General features: G+C 33.9%; 1 protein-coding gene across 1 annotated transcript in view; it reads left to right on the top strand.

Moving 5' to 3' along the window:
• LOC140160954 (short transient receptor potential channel 4-like) overlaps nucleotides 1–12,872 on the top strand; it is a 128,452-nt gene that overhangs the window by 35,583 nt on the left and 79,997 nt on the right. Inside the window, exon 2 of the mRNA XM_072184303.1 lies at nucleotides 6,163–6,212. The gene's annotated coding sequence lies outside the window, so the exon portion shown is untranslated. The remainder of the gene's footprint in view (nucleotides 1–6,162; nucleotides 6,213–12,872) is intronic.

The following is a 12,872-nucleotide window of genomic DNA, read 5'->3' as shown; positions in this document are numbered from 1 at the left end:
AACATAATTGAGATTACGAATACTGCCTTATCAAATATGCGTTCGACTATGGTGCGAGAGGTTGCGGGTACGAACTCTGGCGGTGGTTAGTATGCTCTTGTGTAGAAAGTTTGTTTAAAATTCCTCACGACAAGGAACTTACTGCTAATTGTCTCGATGTAACCCGTACGAAACTCGGAGAGCTGATCCTGGCTTCGAAGGCCAATTGTGGATTGTCTTGGGTGTGCGCGTCTTAGCTGCAAGTCCTTGTGTTGCTGTATAATGATTATGGAAATAATATGGGCGGCAGTGGTCAGCGACAATCTGTAAAGTGTGCTGATGCTTGTGGATCAACGTCTAGGCGTTGTGCCTGTGCGTAGCGCGCTATAAATCATAGCTTTTATTTGTTTCATTCAGTCTTGAAAACGCTACATGGAAAAAAAAGGTTCATAGGGGATCATTGTCGAATAGGAAATAAGGTTCACTATTATATATATCGACTTAGGGTTCGATATGTCGAATAGGAAATAATGTTCCTTATGTCAAATCTAACCCTAACCTCAGCCCCAACCCAACCCCAAATCTAACCCTAGCCAACCTTCATGTTCGATGTAGTGATCTTTATTTACATACCAGAACACAGTTTTTAAATCCCAATATGTTTGTATATTCAGAAAATTACCAATTGGGTACAACAATTTGTACAACTTAATGTCAAATTTCAGTTTATGATTATTGAATGTTGGTTTCTAATGCAATACAGAATTAGACATTACACCGTTATGCCTTAATGTTTTCAGATAAAATTGCAGGAGTTGTCATAATGTCACATGCTGTTTCCCGAATTCACCCATCCATGTGCCAACATTTATGCATCATTCCGGGACTCGGTAACATTAAGTCACGTCGATTTAGAGCGTAGCATTAGACCAATAAATTCAATGATCTGTCCAAATATTGATAATACAATTATGACATTTTACTTTAGTCTTGTGAATCCATTCGCGATTACGTTGAACTTGTCGAAGACTTCATTAAAGAAAATATATCTTTATTGAATCGTTATTGTGGACGTATAGATGACTACGTATTTGCACTTTCAATAATTAACTCAGTTAGGACAGAACTCGTGGATAATTTTGTATTTTATGTTTAAGCGTTTAGTGTAGCAACCTACACCGTACCATGAGGAAGCACAGTTTATGGTGGATGCAGCGTGATTTGATCTCCAACTTAGGATCTTCCAATTTCTCAGCAGTCTACTGGTGTAGATGATGCGTACTATATCTCGCATTTTGGCTTATATACCCAGGGGCGTAGCATGCATTGTTGGTCAGGGGTGGCAAAATGAAAAAAAAAAAAAAGGATTGGGGGCACTGATGAAAACAATTCCCGTTGCATTATTTTGACCTGGTATTATCAGTGGAAACTGTACATGTAAAATCTTCGATTTTCAACAAAAAAAAGGGTTTTATTGGGACCATGTGCCACTCCTGCCCCACCTGCTGGCTAGCGTAGCTGTATACCTTTAAGACATTTTGATAGTAAGATGACATCAGAAGCCTCTAATTATTGCCATGTTTTGTCTCAAGACTTATCAAGATCAGTGGTACTTGGATTATACAGGACATTCTTGGATACGTAACTAAAATTATCACTTTTGAGAAAGCAAAAACTTAACTAAAGCTTATCATGTTTATTATCTTAACGTATAAATGTTGTTACGCAATTTTTAACGGATAAATTTTTTTTTTCATACGAGTGGTTCTGAATACAAATTACCTTTATAAAACATTATTTAGTTCCACATTTTTGGATTCAACTAACCTCTTGTAAAATACTCAAAATGGCTGCCGGCATTTAGTTAGAAAATTAAGTGCAATGTGATGTGGCGATTTCTTAATGTTATTACTGCACCAATAAAAGGAAAAAGATAAGGTCAGGTTGATTGTAAAATGTGCCTAGACTTTCCAGTCAATTTCAATTACATATTTACACTATTCACACTATTCAGAAGAACTACCAACATCGCAGTTCAGCTGTAAGGCTAACAATGCCAATTCATTTTTCTGCCATTTTTAAATATCGAAATAGCAATGGCTATTGTTATGGCACAATAGTTGTAATTGTTGTTATAGCGGGCCAATATTTTATCGCTGTGAATATAATTGCACAAAATGTTCAATATAATAATCATCATGATAATAAATTTCCAACCTGCTCCAAGCGTTTGTCAAATACATTCGATAGGACCAGAAAATACAAATATATTTCTTCTTCATCATTCTTGCGAAAAAAAAAAAACATAACACGAATACAATGTTAGATGACTGATCTCAAGTTATTATACTATTAAATACTAATTAATGTATTATTAATGACTTTTGATCATCGATGCCTCAGCCCGCGTTAAGGCAAAGTGTTCTGTAAACTGGACGTTCGATATAGGCTATATATTATCAACGCATTGGATGTTTTGATATACTATACAGCATGGCAAGGGAGTTGCTTCTCATTTGATTTGATTACGTCATCGACGGTCCAACCTTAGCAACGGGCGCCATTAATTTCCGTTGCTTAGTAAATCAGTTATTACTTCAATGATAATTTACTCAAAAAGGTGTACAAACAGTGTAATTTGTCACTGTTTATCGATTGGCTCTTCATATCTGTACGGAGCTTTGTCATCAAACAATCAGGTAGAACCATCAGAATTTGCTTATTAGTCATGCGTTTTTCTAGGCAATATCAGCATTGTTTTGCCTGTGAATGTTTATAGAATAGTCAAAATTGAGTTTGCTGGAGAATAAAAGATTCGATTTAATGACCATTTTAACGTATCTACTCTCTTCGGGGTTTCATTTAGAATATTGAATTGAATTTTCCCAATGGCACAATAATGATAAATCTTATCTGGATTTCCTATAGGCCTACAGTCTCATTGCTATTAGTTTCATCTATTCAGTACTTCTGATAGATAAAACACCATTCGGCTATTTTCAATTTAAAATACGAGGGAACGGAGACAGTGTGACCGAGATTCCAGCGCAGATACATAATGTTTTGCAACTTGAGCTTCTCTCTTTTCGGCTTTAAATCAAATAATAGCCCAATCTTGATTGAAATGCAAGTTAATTTTTTTTACTATTTTCCTTATTAAATATTTACTTTTTGAGCATATTCTGGGTTCTTAGGACGTTAAATATTTGTTTTTACATGTTAGCTACATGATTTTATTATCATTGAACGCAATGGAATTTTAGAAAGTGGAAGATATTAATCAATAATAAGGTATTTATATATAGATTCGTGTTAGTTTGATAAAATTGTACCTTGCACGTAATTTTATTTTTGATTCAGATTTAATAATCGTCATCGCTTTCAGTTTTCCGCTTCGCTAATTTCGACCTGATTGGAGTTATCCGAGCCAAAATGCCCAAATCGGCTGGAATGGTCCAATTATAAGAAAAATAGATTGAATGATATTTGCGAATTCTGAGCGTGTTTCATTTCCGTCCTTGAGTAGAAAGCACACACTTTGATTTATTCGAAAATAACTTTGAAGTACCTATTTCCAAAGTGTTGTTATTACATGGATTTATGGATATTCTAAGAATATTATCATAATCAACTAATAATGCCCATCTTAAAATGTGACTTCTTTCAATGCGGCAGGACGTGTATCCATGTTGTATGTTTACAAGTGCCTTGCTGGCTTGGGGCCGGATTATTTGGCATCCTCCTTGACATTATATATCCCTGGAAGAGGAGGACTTCTATCTGCCACCGATGCCACTCGCCTGCATGTGCCCAAACTCCACTACCGCTCTTTTAAGTCAGCCGCTGATAAGGCTTTTGCTTTCACAGCTCCTACGTTGTGGAACCAGCTACCTGTTTCAGTCCGTTCCTCCAACTCTTTGCCAGTGTTCAAAAAAGGGCTGAAAACATTTCTGTTTTAAGAAATATAATTGCTTTTTATTGCATTTGCTTTATATATTCTGTCATGTTTTTGCTATATTTTTCTTGCTATGTTGTATTGAGCGATGTGATCATTTGAAATGGCGCTATATAAAAGCCTATTGTATGTATGTATGTATCGTTTTCAAAAACACATAGCCGGCTTGCCCTCTCCATTTGTTATGATATTCTTATGAATTTGTTTGTGTTAAGCACTTTGGGATCTATTTTCGGGTGTAAAGCGCTCCATAAAAGTACTAGTATTATTAAGTAGATACAACATTTATATAGAAAGATTATATTACTTCCGTAATCTAAAAAGATTTTACCAAACGGTTGATGGCCCAACGTTTGGCAAAATGCATCGCGTTATAATAGTGCAGGAACACTTGATTTAGAAATATGTGTTCTTAAATGTGAAATTACACAGTATTCAAAAGTGCCACCTTTCTAAACGTGCGAAATGGTCAAAGAATAAACATATTGGTGTGTGCTTGCTTGCTGGTGGATTTTGATCATATAGTAGTTTTGTTTCACACACTGGCAATGGCTTAAACAGGATTTGCAGGTTTTGTCACAGGTGAGAAAAAAAAAACACTTTTTGCTATTCGTTACAGGTAAAAGTAGCAAAAACTAAAACAGCTGAACCAGTTAATACCTTTTTCAACTCAAAACAAATAAGTAACAAAAAACAAAACAAAAAACAACAACAAACAAACAAACAAACAAACAAACAAAAACACGATTACCTGACACTTTTATATCGCAACAAGGCAAGAGCTGTGAATTTTAGGTAACAAATTAAGAAAAAGAGCATGGGCTTCATCATTACAATGCACTAAGTGCACTAAATTGAAATGTGATATAACATATGTGTAATCACATTCAGAACGCTTTCATTTTAAGGATTTGATGATACAAAAGTGTTTTAATAATTGTCACATCTGTTTTCTCATGTTTATATAAATATATATGGTTCATTGCACATTTTAATGTTAAGTGTTGAATGTTCAGCGACCAATTAATTGATCTAAATACTGCGCTCAGTGAGCAGTGTGTCTTTATACATATGCTTTGACTTCCTTTGTGGAATGTACTCGTACACAAGACCACAATATTATTATGGGTAAATCATTTTACAACTTCCTTTATAGTGATGAAATAAATTTAAAAAAAATGTAGATATTTATATTTATGCCGTAAACAGTCTCAAAGCGCTTTACATTTATTCCGACGTCATTAGAATATGTCGGAACCACGTTTGCAGTACAACGACTGTGACTACCCCTAACAGCTTCCCATTGCACCTGGGTGGGTGAGGCAAGCGAGGCAAAGCGCCTTGCCCAAGGGTGCAACACGGTGGTGGGACGGGGAATCGAACCCACCCCCGTCGAGCAAGCTCTGGGATTATGAGTCCAAGGCCGTAACCACTGAGCCACCGTGCCCTAGAATGTTTGTTGTTGTTGAAAGGGTAATATGTTTTAAAGCCATGAAGAAATATACGATCTCTTAAGTTGTTTTCTAATTTCAATTAGGCAAATTTGCTGTGTTTGTAGGAAAACAGCGCAATTTTGTACAATTATCGTAATTACGATCTGGTGCAGTTAAATGGTCCAGATTGCAAGTGTTTTAAATCATTTTACCTCGTTATTTATGACAGCTGCTATTATAAATATTATTTTCATTAATGTTTGTGAAAAAAATAGCAAAATAAAATCATAATGGCTTTGAGACTTTCCAAACAAGTCTTAGTCTCAAGTATGTGAGAACTGCACACTCTTATTCATTTAAATTTGGTCATAAACTAATATATTGAAGACACGATAGAGAAAAGCAACATAGAATTGAAGAAATCTTGTCCTTTATAAACTTGTATATTCGTTCCATATCATGTACTACAGTATCAACAACAATCTGTTACCAATGCTTTTGACATTCTACATTAAGTAACCTTTTAATGTTTTACCCATAGAAAGGTATTTTCATGATGAAAATTGTTCATGCAGACCATCCAATCCTATATTGCCGAGGAAGGTAAACATTTGCTTTACTTCAGGCAAAATTTACCTAATAAATCGTATTCTCGACGTATTATAGGCTAAACCTTCAGCTTTTATTAACTCTATCCTATACTCTCAAGGCTTTACCAACAACGGATAGGGAAGATAGATATTACTGACAACCATTTTTAATTCTCGTTTGTTTGACGTTTTGTCGTTACCACAGGGATGAGACATAACCCTATATGATTGCCTGAGCCTTTATATGGAAATAAGGTAAGAACCAATTTTAAGTAACAAATTAAGACATTAAGGGTGGTCTTAACCCTGGAAATATGCAACCAACTTTGAGACATCTGCACCAAGATGGTCAAAAATGCTAAATTTTCAACAACAAAAAATCATAAAGAAGCCTGATTTTCGCCCAAATGTCAAATATTTTCGGTGAAGTTGGTCAAAATTCAAAAAAATCAAAAAACGTCTCCTCGATATTTTTATCTAGTTTTTAAAAATTAATAAAAAAACTTTGGTCCAACATTTTTTATTACGTTGAACGAAAAAATTTGGGCCAAAACAACCGGTTTTTTTTGGGATTTTCTCCAAATGTGACCTCACGTCATTGCCATTCTAAAAAATTCCAGGGTTAAGACCATCCTTAAAGGCGTGGGTTTTCATTAAAAAGAATTGTGATACATTATGTATTAAAATTCAATACGTTTTCATTTTTAAGGTTTTGATAACATATAAATGTTTTCAGTAATTGTCGGATCTGGGTTTTTTTTCGTGACTATATGAATGGTTCATCGCACAATCTAATGCGAATGTTCAACAAACAATTAATTCATCTGAATACTACCGCTCAGTGAACGTTGGGTCTTTATGCATGACACAGGCTTTGATGCATTAATAAACGCAAACATATTACATTATATGATGAAATGTTTGTTTTCTTTTAAAGGATAATTATGTTTTAAAGCCATGGATAAATATACGAAGTTGTTTTCAAATTAGAAATTATGGATGTAGTTGCAATGTTTACACATGCAACAACTATAAATAAATTGTAATTAGCCAAATTTCCTGTTTTTGTAGAAAAACAGAGCAATTTGGCATAATTATCGTAATTACGATAATATACAGTTCAACGGTCAAGATTTCAAGAGTTTTTCTTTCAATTGACCTCATTATTTCAGCTTAAAATACCTTTGCAACAGCTGTTATTATTAGTAGTATTTTATTGTTTTGTCAAAGTACGAGAGAACTAAATTAAATAAGAACACATGTATTTATTTCGTTTATTTTTTTATAATTCCCCCAACCCCCAACCCCCCAAAAAAAAAAATTAAAAGGTTTGACTACAAAAACGATTCTCTTATAAATGCAGCTACGCACAGTTTCCACCTCGATACACCCGAATACACAGATATTTCCAAGCACTGCGAGTCTAGTTTCTACGCAGTCTGTGTTTATACTACACGGTTGAGTGCATAGCATCATAAGAGCTGTGAGAGATCTAGTGAAAAATAGGCATCTGTGATTGTTTTTTGTCAAAACCTCAATAGTTCCCTTCATCCAATCTGATTTTTTTAATGTCGAACGAAAGCTAACACTTTCAATGTTTATAGCAAGGCGAATGTGGTAAATCTGTTGAAAACAACCTATCCAAGCACAATTTGTGACCAAAATGTACGTTTTAAAAGTCAACCCTTAAGTGTTCCTTACAATATTTTTCAAATTCTATATCATTAAATCAAAGAGCACACTTATATTGTCCATTATACTAGCTTCATATCAATGAGCAATGGCCAAATCTCTTTAAATTGCAAATCTTGGACAAAAAATTACTATTTTCGCCTGTTTTATCATACGGTTGTAAATTCAATGAACTATGACAAATTGATATGAAAAACAACAACAACAAAAAACAACACTATCGGAGAGAGGATAGAGAAAATAGCTCACAATCGAATAAATTTAGACCTTAATAAGATTTTATATTCATTTCATATACATGTAATAGTATTAACAACAGCTTTTACCAATGCTTTTGATCTTCTAAGTCCCAACTGCTCACGCAGACCATCCAGTCCTATATTACCAAGGAAGGTAAACATTTGTTTTACTTCAGGCAAAATTTAACTAATAAATTATATTCTCGGCGTTTTATAGGCTAAACCTCCATTTTATATTAATTAAATCTACCCTCTACTCTTAAAGCTTCTAACGGTATAGAAAAGAGTGGACAGATAATAAAGACGGTCATATCTAATTCTCGGTTGTTTGATGTTTTGTTCTTAAATGTCACCACAGTGACATTAGATGAGACATAACTCTAGCTGTCCTGTAAGAGAGCACTCGATACATGAAAACTGCTGTCCATATGAAATCAAATACTCCATGCAACATGTCGTTACACGAGAAATGAAACAAATACGGGTTTGTTCGGTAAACCTGTTTGAATTACATTGGGCTAATCTACAATGTAGTCGAAATTCATCTCTTACTTCCATGTTCAAATGGAGTCATTTGGAGTTAGCACTCCCTGTGTGAAAGATTAAGGTCATGTCTTCCATAGGGGGTATATGGATTTCAACTGGAATATCTCAATTGTTGCATCAACCCCTATAGTCATAACTAATGTAAGTAATTACACATGTCTATAATAAAATTGCATAAGAAAGTAGCGTAAAAGTGCAGGATAGGACAATTTACATTTCTATAGTGATTTATTACTTGGGTACAGAAAATGCTTGCACTAATGTGGGTGCATGCAATGAATCAGACTTGGATTACCATTAATTGTGTTTGTATTGAGTTACCAAGATCAATCAAATGAATGACTTGAAAAGCTGACTTTCCTGAAACTTTGGTGAAGACAAATAGCTTGACACTTACGCAGCAAAGCGCCCCTGTCATTCTGTGTGTGTCTGGGAATACGGCATCTACAAAAGGAAAAGAAGTGCCTTGGCATATAAATCATGATAATAGAAATGGGCATCAAAATACCAGCAATTTAGCCAATTAAGGAAATATGGAAATGAAGCTGAACTTTGATAGACATCCCTAGTAGATCATCCGCGATTGTAGTTGATGAATAACTCATCCTTGTTCCAGAAGACTCGTTTATAAGTTTACTTTGGTACGCAGCTTGAACAAGTTCCAAAATGTGTCTTTTTATACTAATTCTCCTATGAGTACATGTACATAAACACGAATAATATCCTGCGTAGAACGCTAAGATTTCAATCTAAAACACAGACAATACAGTCACGATGTTAATGAAGCTATCTTACGTAAGCGTGACTAATGAACTTTAAATGTAACTGAATTTGCATAAAATCATGATTGACAATGAAATCTGAAATAATCAAGAGTTAGTTACACATTCAATACTGTGTTTTTATTTAATTCATGCTACTGTTCAATGTTTTTTCTTATTCCATCATAACACTGTCCACATAGTGCAATGTCATGTTTAGGTTACCAATACCTCTTGCACATAATACTAGATCGAGGGCAAACATCTGTTACACAAATTACATATGTTGTTAATAGATTCAGCATGCATGGTGTAATTGGACAATATTGCTTGTAAACCCAAACGAAAACGTCTACATGAAAATATGAAACATAATCTTAATTTTTGTGAACTTCCTTATTAGACTTAGCCGATGCTACTATTCTTTTTAACATTAAATTGTTGATTGCATTATCGTTCTTCAAATGAGCTGGTTCAGAAACCATTAGAGACACTAACCATCATGTTTGGATTCGTGATATCTGTAAAAAATAATTTGGTAAAAAAATTAGAGTCACGCGTGTGGTGTTTAAATACCAGCAAGTTTTCTCGATAACATTGCCATTAATGAAACACAGCGTTATTATACAAATGAAAACAAATGAACAACATAATTTACAAAGTTTTTGACATTTGCTGCTTCATTCCGTTTGCAACGTTTTTTGTTGGATAAGAGATCTACTAGTAATGTGTTAATACAATCATTACATGCGTTACTTTCGTTTCACTGTTCATAATATCTTATCAAACTTAATATAAGCGTACAGTTTGATCAGCTCGTAATCGGCGGGCCTTATAACATCGCGGATTGATATAAATATATTTTATTTTGAGAATTGTCTTGTGACATCAGGCCAGAAGTATTACAAATTATTAATTGAAGTCTTGTTCTTTGTATACTTTCTTTAGCACATAAAATATAGACTAGGCAGGTCAACTATATATCACTTTTAGGTGAGTCTACTTTTCGGCGTAGTGATAAAAGCCTAATAATTCCCGCCGATTACGAGCTGATAAAAGTATAGTTTCACCAACTCAGAGTTACCGCTTCAAATACGCTGGCAGCTCAACTAAACATTTCAAAAAAAATAGTATTATCTCCTGTCTCATTCTAAAAGTAACTTGGTATTTGTGAGATATATCTACGAAGCATACAGATCATTCTACTAAATCCCACGCACACGCATTGCACATATGTGATACAATCAAGCAAAATCAGTCGGAACTCTGAAATATTACTTTTTCAGTTTCTTATAGGATAGTAAAAAGCATTTACAAAGATGCATTTTGCAGAAAACCCCATTGAAATTGAACAACCAGTTCCAATTATATGAGCAATTAAAGAGTTTTCAAAACAATAGAAAACAAAGGAAAATATTTTCTTTGTTTGGCTATAACTCAAAATCGATATTTTCCGAGTTCTGACTGATTTTGCATGATCGCATCACATGTATGTTTTTTTAAGGTTTCGGGTCTTCACTTTAAACACGAAAATGAATACAATCCAACTGATAAAATCTTTCAATTTGGAAATTATAGCATTACTGATAATGCTGACAATACAAAAAAAAAAGTGTGTTTAGGAATTAAACACTTTTCTAAACACTATCGTGCACCATGTTTTTAAACATGTTTAAATGCTACACATGTTTAGGAATTTGATGGGCTGTGTTTAGGAAATTTGACATTGGTGTTTAGGAATCAAACATGTTTAGAAACGTGGTGCAAGAAAAGTGTTTTATTCCTAAAACCAATGTCAAATTCCAAAACATCATGTGTTAAATTCCTAAACACATACCCATCAAATTCCTAAACATGTGTAGCATTTAAACATGTTTAAAACATGGTGCAAGATAGTGTTTAGAAAAGTGTTTAATTCCTAAACACACTTTTGCAGTGCGCTGTCTGCACACCCCCATCACGTCAAGTGCCCCCGAGATGGAGCGGTTAGTATCTATATATCAGGGCTGGCTGCCACTATAGAGTTTAGGAATCAAGCATGTTTAGAATGTGGTGCAAGAAAAGTGTTTAATTCCTAAACACGCTTTTTGCAGTGTATAACAGTACTAATAAGCGCCAAATTTTTTGCTTGATATATATTAGCTTTAAATAACTACCCAACTAATTAATTACCATTATTCCAAAACGGATTATCGTATGCCAAATTTGGGAAAATGCATTGAAGCAGAATTGATTTTTGTGCATTATGACTCCTCATTTGTTGCATCGGTTCCAATATCGCAGCGTACATTGAAATGAAAGTAACAAAAGATTTAAAAGTTGCAGCAAAATCCTATTGCCGTGTATTGGTTTGTATTCAGTATCCATGAAAAGAAACGTGATCGGATTTCATTGGATGATTCTTTTTTGGTTCATGAATTTGGAGGAAATAAAATTGTCATATTATAAATATTAGTTGTTCATTTAATATAATCTCATATTGACACGCTACAAATTCAATTATTTCTAAGACCAACAAGGTTACAAGAAGAGGAAGACCAAATGTTACATCTGTTGGTAACACTTGCCTATCAGGAAATTTTGAAAATGAAAATAAAATTGAACTCTACAAGTTTTAATTTAATTTTAAGTGAACAATGACCACACTGATGTGAATAATAACAATTTGGATTGATTATCACATGTTTTTGCCGCCTTTAAAGTCACGAAATTAACAGAATAACCCAATAAGAGCCGAACAGACTTCCTTGTAATGGATACTGAATCTCATATTTAAATGTACGCTACAACAATTTCAATATTGGGACCGTTTATACAACAAATGATGATAGTGCGCAGAAATTAATTTTGCATCCAACGCATTTCCCAAATTTGGCATACGATAAACCCTTTGGAATAATGTTCATTAATTAAGAGGGTAGTTACGTTTTTAATGTTACCATGCTTACATGATATCAGAGAAGATGAGAATCGATATTCTCATCTTCTCTGATGATATATACCGGGACCACACAGCTCTTATACAATTGTACATTCGAATAATGACCTTGTGAGTACGAACCTCGTACTCTACAACTTGATGTTAAATTCGTTCAATAATTGTTGAATATGGGTTATAATGAACTATGCATTTGGGGATGAGACAGTTATAGCTCAGAGTGTATTCATAAAGCCTACACTAATTTGTTTTCAGATGAAATTACAAGAATTGTCATAATGTCATATGCTGTTTCCTGAATTCATCTACCTGTATGCCAACATTTATATACATCATTGCGGTAACATTAAGTCACGTCGAGTTAAAGCAAAGCAATGCACCAATAAATTCTGTGATCTGTCCAAATATTGATATTACGATCATGACATTTCACTCTAGTCATGTGAATCCATCCGAAATGTTACGTTGAACCATGACACATGTCTTCTACTTCCACTTCCATGTTAAAGACTTCTTTACATTACATTGAATCACCATTTTTGAAGATTGTTTATTTATACAAAAATTAAAAAAAAAAAAAAAAAAAAACCACACATTTGAAATTTGCCAAACTATTTGTTTGAAAAATGTCGTATTTTATGTTCAATTAATTCTACTTTTCGGATTGAAGAAATCTCCGATAAAATTCTCTAAATATCTACACATTTTTAGTTGAAAAATTAAGTGCAATGTGGTGTGG

The sequence above is a fragment of the Amphiura filiformis genome, chromosome 9 (genome assembly GCF_039555335.1).
Source record: "Amphiura filiformis chromosome 9, Afil_fr2py, whole genome shotgun sequence".
NCBI classification, from domain to species: domain Eukaryota; kingdom Metazoa; phylum Echinodermata; class Ophiuroidea; order Amphilepidida; family Amphiuridae; genus Amphiura; species Amphiura filiformis.
Note: the sequence above shows the minus strand (reverse complement) of the source record. Positions and strands in the feature narration are given on the sequence as shown.